This window comes from Salvia splendens, chromosome 15 (assembly GCF_004379255.2).
Source record: "Salvia splendens isolate huo1 chromosome 15, SspV2, whole genome shotgun sequence".
In the NCBI taxonomy this organism is placed as follows: Eukaryota; Viridiplantae; Streptophyta; class Magnoliopsida; order Lamiales; family Lamiaceae; genus Salvia; species Salvia splendens.
This window is the reverse complement of record NC_056046.1, coordinates 31,231,727-31,238,567: the sequence shown is the minus strand read 5'-3', so window position 1 is coordinate 31,238,567 and position 6,841 is coordinate 31,231,727.

Here is a 6,841-nt window from a genome sequence, read left to right as displayed (position 1 = left end):
ATACTACCTTCACACCTCCATCGATCGACATACATATATATATCCATCATATTCTCAGCATCATTTAAACCTCATACACTATTGATTCTTTCAACCCGTGTGCTGATGCTGACATCTCTTTTTGTGTAGATGGTCCAACGGTATTATGCCTCGATGCGTAATCGTTACGCTAAGAACAAGGATTTCCTTGTCGAGAGCTACCGAGAATTTGAGTGGGATGGAAAGTCTTTTCCCCTGACCTACGTCACCGACTTCTATGACCATTGGATGGATGCATACGCGTATGGAGGAGCTACCCCATCACGTGGGAATCTCGAGACTTATCCACAACCTGCAGACCCCTTGGAGCGAGTGGGACCATTCAATGAAGGACGAGACTTGGATATGGAAAGTGTCGGAGATTCCGAGGATCCGGAAGAAGATGAGAACGAAAATAACCAGGAATGATCGTCGTGGAATACATTGTTTTGCTTCCCCCATGTTTTGATTGTTTTGCTTGACTTTTTATCTCTCATATTTTGCCACTCTTTTACCATATTGCGTTTGAAACTAAGACCTCCTTGAGGCAACGTTTTGATTTGATATGCCATGGGAAATTTTTCATCTTTTTACCACATTATGGTGCAGTGATCTCTCATTTTGTTTTCCTTACCATCGTGCAAATTATCTTTGGCTATCATAATACACCATCATATTATGCCATCTTATGGTACCATTATCTTTCGATACCTTATTGCGCCTTATACTTCGCTACTTTTAGGTACAACTATCTTGTGACATTAATGTACAATTGCCTTTTTGCTAATGAGCGATGGTCCTTTTGCTATCCTATGGCGCAACCAATTCTTGATATGATAATACTTCGACACTGCTCTCTTGCTATCCTTCTATGTGACGAACTTTTGATATCTTGTGTTGCGAGAGCATTCCACCATTGATTTCGATACGATTGTCCCATGAACCTTGTTTATCTACTTAACCACATGACTATTGCTAGATTTTGAGAATAACCCGTGTGATGATAAATCAGAATGCCGCCAAGATGCAATAACCGAGAACCGACACCTCAAAAACTATTAAAAAAATTGTCAATCAACATAAATGATTACTACATCAAAAAAAAACTAGAGTGATTTAAGATTTCTATGACACCCTTCAATACATACAAATACGTATAAACACATTCACAACCAAAACCACACATCCATAGAAAATAATCAAATATCACATTAAACTAAAAACTTGAATTACCGTTGATGAAATTTTAATTTGGAAAACATTACCATCGACACATCGCTGTTGAAAAATCACATGTTTCTTAACTCATCTATTTTAATATATTAAATCTACATAGTTAATATTTATATTTTTATTAGAAATGGGCCACTCACCCTTAAAAGCCTCATAAGGGGGAGGGTTATCCACACTTATATAGATTAGATGGGATCTTTATCAAGTCGATGTGGGACAGAATTTAGAGGATTTAACACGCCCCCTCACGTGTGGGCCGGAAAGGACATCGGTCTTCCATCACGTGGGTAGGCAATGCAAGAGAAACCATCATCGATGTGGACCGGAAAAGACATCGGTCTTCCACTCGTGAGGTAGATATGAGATAAAGAGAAAACCATCATCGACTTGGGCCCGCTCTGATACCATATTAGAAATGGGCCACTCACCCCTTAAAAGGCCTCATAAGGGGGAGGGTTATCCACACTTATATAGATTAGATGGGACCTTCACCAAGTCGATTTTTTTTTTTTGGGGTGGAACGAAGAATTTAGAGGAGTTTAACAATTTTATACATAATATGAATAGCAAAGGTACATTACACAATGTTGTTAATTTGTAAACAATGTTGCTAAGTCATACTACAACCTAACCCTATGATACTAAACCCTTTGGGATGGATGTAACTTCGTTCAATTAGTGAACGGTATGCTACTGAGCGATACTGCACCCTAGACTCGTGAACTACTAAACCTTTAGAGTTTTGTGCTAAAAGCACATTAAATTGTTAATCAAACCTTATTGATAGTCTTTTATAGTATCAAATAACTACGTAATTATATACTACATCCGTTCCACAAAAGATGTCACACTTGTGGGATGGCACAGGATTTTAGGAGGTTTTGTTTTGTGTGTTAAATGGAGAGAGAAAATATAATTTTTATATTAATGCGAGAGAGAACTTTTTCCAAAATAGAAATGTGACATCTTTTGTGGGACAAACTAAAAAGGAAAGTGTGACATCTTTTGTGGGACGGAGGGAGTATTATTAATTCATGTGAACTTATAAGTAGTATCAAATAACTATAAGTATCGGATAGAACACAAATTTGTATACTATATGCTAAGTCAACACTACAACCTAACCCTATGGATTACTAAACCCTTTAGGGATGGATTTAACTTCGATCAGGTAGTGAACAGTATGCTATTGAGACGCTACTACCCTAGCCCCGTAAACTACTAAACCCTTACAATTTTTTGCCCAAAGCACATTAAATTGTTAGTAAAACCTTATTGATATTATTTATAGTATCAAATAACTACGTAATCAAATATTATTAATTCATGTAAACTTATAAGTATCAAATAAGTATTAGTATCAAACGGAACACAAATTTAACATATTTATATAAATTAATACATACATACACACATCTCAATACTCTATCATAAATGATAAATTAATTGAAAATTTTAAAAATTGTCAATCAACAATAAATGATACAACCTCAAAACAGTGATTTGGACTTTCAGTGCAACCTTCAATACATACAAATACGTATAACACATTCACATTCACATTCACATTCACATTATGAAAATATCAATACAGCAAAATAATACTAACTACCCTCAAAATAACATTTGACATTTTTACAATGTTTTATTAAAAGAAAACAGCATTCCACAAAATAAACAACTATTAAGCACACATGAAGTATCTAGTGAGACAAGTTAATTAATTTTAAGAGACTATATCTTTATATTTCATATGGTTGGATAAACGATGAACAATTCACATTCATATTATGAAAATATCAGTACGGCAATATAATAACTACTCTCAAAATAACATTTAACATTTTTACAATGCTTTATTAAAAGAAAACAACATTCCACAAAATATACAACTGTTAAGCACACCTGAAGTATCTAGTAAGACAAGTTCATTAATTTTAAGACACTATATCTCTATATTTCATATGGTTGGATAAACGATGAACAAACTTACGAAAATAAAAACTTGTATACACTAAATCTCAATATTGTACTCTATCATTTTTTGAACTTTGACTCACCGCTCAACAGTCCACAAATTATACAATTGTTACACATAAATGAAAAATAAAATAAGACAACTCGGTTGTAACATGTGTTTTCATTCATGACTGTAACAATTGTATAAATTATACATTTATAAAAACTAAATATCTTTAATAAAAATCTAAGAATGACCCATATATAAATGTTCCAGTGTAGATTAATACGCAGATAATCCTTCATCATCACATTATGAAATATCGTTACAAAAAGGCCATACTATATGTAAAAATAAAGCCCAAATATAAAATTAGGGTTTGTATCTTTTTGCCATATATACAGGGTAATTGAAACTCCGCTTTTCTGCACCCTCCCTTCTTTCCCTTTTGTTTTGGTGTCGTTGTCAACCTGCTCAAGTTGGGTCGCCGAGCTGATCAAGCCAGCCTGACTCCGAACCTGCGCTGAGAGGTTAGTCGAAAAGAGGGATAGAGCGTGGTTCAAAAACCTTAACCCACTAGTGCTATTAGATTAGCATAGGGAAGTAAGGATCGATCCCACAAAGATGAGGCATTTTCGGTTTGCATGCTAGACACGGCTTGGTTATGGCTGCTGCCACTCTTCTAGGGGTGGGTTAGGTTTTAACTATGATGCGGGAAACTAAACTACGAAACTGATCAAATCAAACATACTGAACTAAGCTACTTGATCAAGCTGAGTGGACTTTCCCGAAATGGACAAACAGCATAAACGGGATTGTCAGTCCCCTGCAAAAGGTATGATAAAGCAAAATAACTTTAACAACTTCATCTTGTTCAGCAAGAAAGCATAGAAACAGGGTAAACAAACAAATCTGGGATGCGCAAGAAGACTAAACTGAAACAAGCACACTAAATCCAAATTACTCCTACATCCTACACTACGTTAACATGGAAGGAAGATTTTTATCGGAGCATGCAAGAAAACATGTAGATCTAAGAAAACATTTTAAGCTCAAGCATGGAAACCAGATCTAAACCAAGACTCACATGAAACAAGAAATCGAATGTAGATCTAGACATTAAACACGAAGCAACGTAGGCAAGGAAAAACGGGAACGGAAACTAGATTAAACTAAAACAAAAGTAGGAAACAGAGTCGATTACATGGAAACAGAACAGAACAGAGTCGATTACATGGAAACAGAACAGAACTAAGCAGTTAACAGGAAATTGTTTCATCACCCCTTCTCGGAGTGGAATTACAGACGAAAATGTAAAGTGTGCGAGAACCAGCAAACAAAAGACTAAACTACCAGCTACTCCAGTGTGTCCAAGTGTGTGTAGAGGATTGTAAAGCTAGGGATTGAGAGGAACTTTTATTTAGCTACGGAGAAGAACTAGAAGACCACTTCTCTCGAGAGACCCCCCCTAAACTACTAAGGCCGATGATGAAAATGTGGGGGAACTCCCCTTCTTAGTGTGCAAGGTTCCTTTATATAGGGAGGCGTAGGGCTCTGATCCCTAGGGTACCACCTCCCTGAAATATCATTTCTGCTCTTCACACTTGAGGGTGGAATTCACGCTCTCCTCTCCACTATGCAGTTGGCTGGCTCCGGTTGAAATATGACTTGATCAGTTCAAAACCGCCTCTTTCCTCTTCTTTTCCCAACTTTTGTTTTCGCCTCCTGAGTTGATGTGATCTTCGGTATCCGGTGAATTCTACACACACCTGACTCAAAAATGGTTGTTAGTCAGCTGAGTTAGCGCAGTTTTGCTATAAAATGCATGCATGAAACGGGCCTTATCAGTAATCCCTTTACACAACAAACAAAGAATTGCCTTTCAATTCTCTCCACCATCTTCCAAATCAAACTACGGTATCGCCTGTTCAATTCTCTCCACCTTCCATCATCAAATTCAAACTACATTAGCTCATTCTCAGCTCTTCCTGCGAAAAACAAAATTATGTTACGTATTTTGTAATTCTATTCTACATTTTTTGTTTTCCTTTTAGATCCAGATCTATAAGTTAAAATCATTTACTATCGATGTATTTTGGCTAAAAAAAGTAAAGTTCTAACTTCTGTTGGTTTTCCCTGTGCAGTATTTGCAGTGAACATTGGCGAACTTCTGAGTAGAAGATGAAGACGATTTCTGCAAAACGCTTGAAGATATTGTAAAAATAATGAATGAGTTTTTATTTTTTATTGTTTTTACATTGTATCTTTGTAATAGATAGGCTAATAAAATAAAAATACAAAACAAAACGGAAAAGAAACAATACTAAAACCAACAAAATTAAAATACACATATCTCACCTTTAATAATCTGCAAAATATAAAAAAGTTAGCTTTTAAATAATTAATGAATAAAAAACACTAAACATTACTTAGGAGGAAAACATAACGATTGTTTTGGGGGGAAAACATACATTTTTTTAGGAGGGAAAACCTCCTCACTTTTTTTTGTGGGGTGGGGGGGAGGGGGGAAACCCCTCTTTTATTTGGGGGGGAAAACCCACTCTTTTTTTGGGGAGGGGGGGGGGAACCCCCTCTTTTTTGGGGGAAACCAAGCTTTTATTGTTAATATGGATTTGGGCTCCTTCTTTTAATTAAGTTGGGCCTCAAATATTAAATTGGAGAAAGAAGGATGGGGTGAAATAATTAAGTTTTGGGCCAATTAACTTAATTCCTTGGGCTGATAATTTAATTTAATTGTGGGGAATTATTTAATTAATTTCAGGAATAATCCCAAATCTGAAATAAATATAATTTTGCAAAGGGAAATGTTGCGATAATTTAATTATGTACTTAAATAATTTTGGGGAATTTATTTCAACATCGTCCTGGAAAATACAAGGAGCCAACGGAGAAATTTTAGGCGTGAGCGGCCGACCGGTGTCGTACGGGACGCCTTGGGCGGCCGCCGAATAATCGAAAATACGTGAAAATCAAGAAACGAGATAAAAAAGACTTTAATTAGAGTGCAAAGAAGTTCTAGTTAGTAGTTTTCTCGCGCTAATTGTTGTGTTACTACTTTATTTGTTTAAAGGGAATTGTTCCATGAGACCCTAATCCGGAAAGAGGAATACTCAAGTTGTGATATCTGTTAAGCGAACGAGGTGGACTTTCTTTTAAGTACCGTTCATGAAATATTTTGGGCTTTGTTCCCAATAATGATAAATTCTTTGACGTGAAATGAATGATTTTCATGCCGTGTTTTGGATTTTGTGGAATACCTATCTGTCCTGGCTTTTTGCTGGCTGCCTGGTTGTGCCAGATGTTTAATCGAATTCGTGTTCAAGTGTGGGGCGCAAACCCAGCATAGACTAGTGTACACTATGTGGGGACGTATGTTATTTGTCATTCATTTGGCCGGTCCAGTGACCGTCGTGGAATGTGGCCACATTCCCGATTCACGAGGATAGTTTGGATAGTCTATGGACAACGAAAAAAGGTTGCGCAACCGACTTTTTATGGAAACGAAACACTTTTGTGTACTTGGGTTATTTTGAAAGCTAAAACCCAAGATCACTCGAGATTGGCTTGACAATTATTTTTATGTAAATATTTTCGGCATCTGTCCACTGA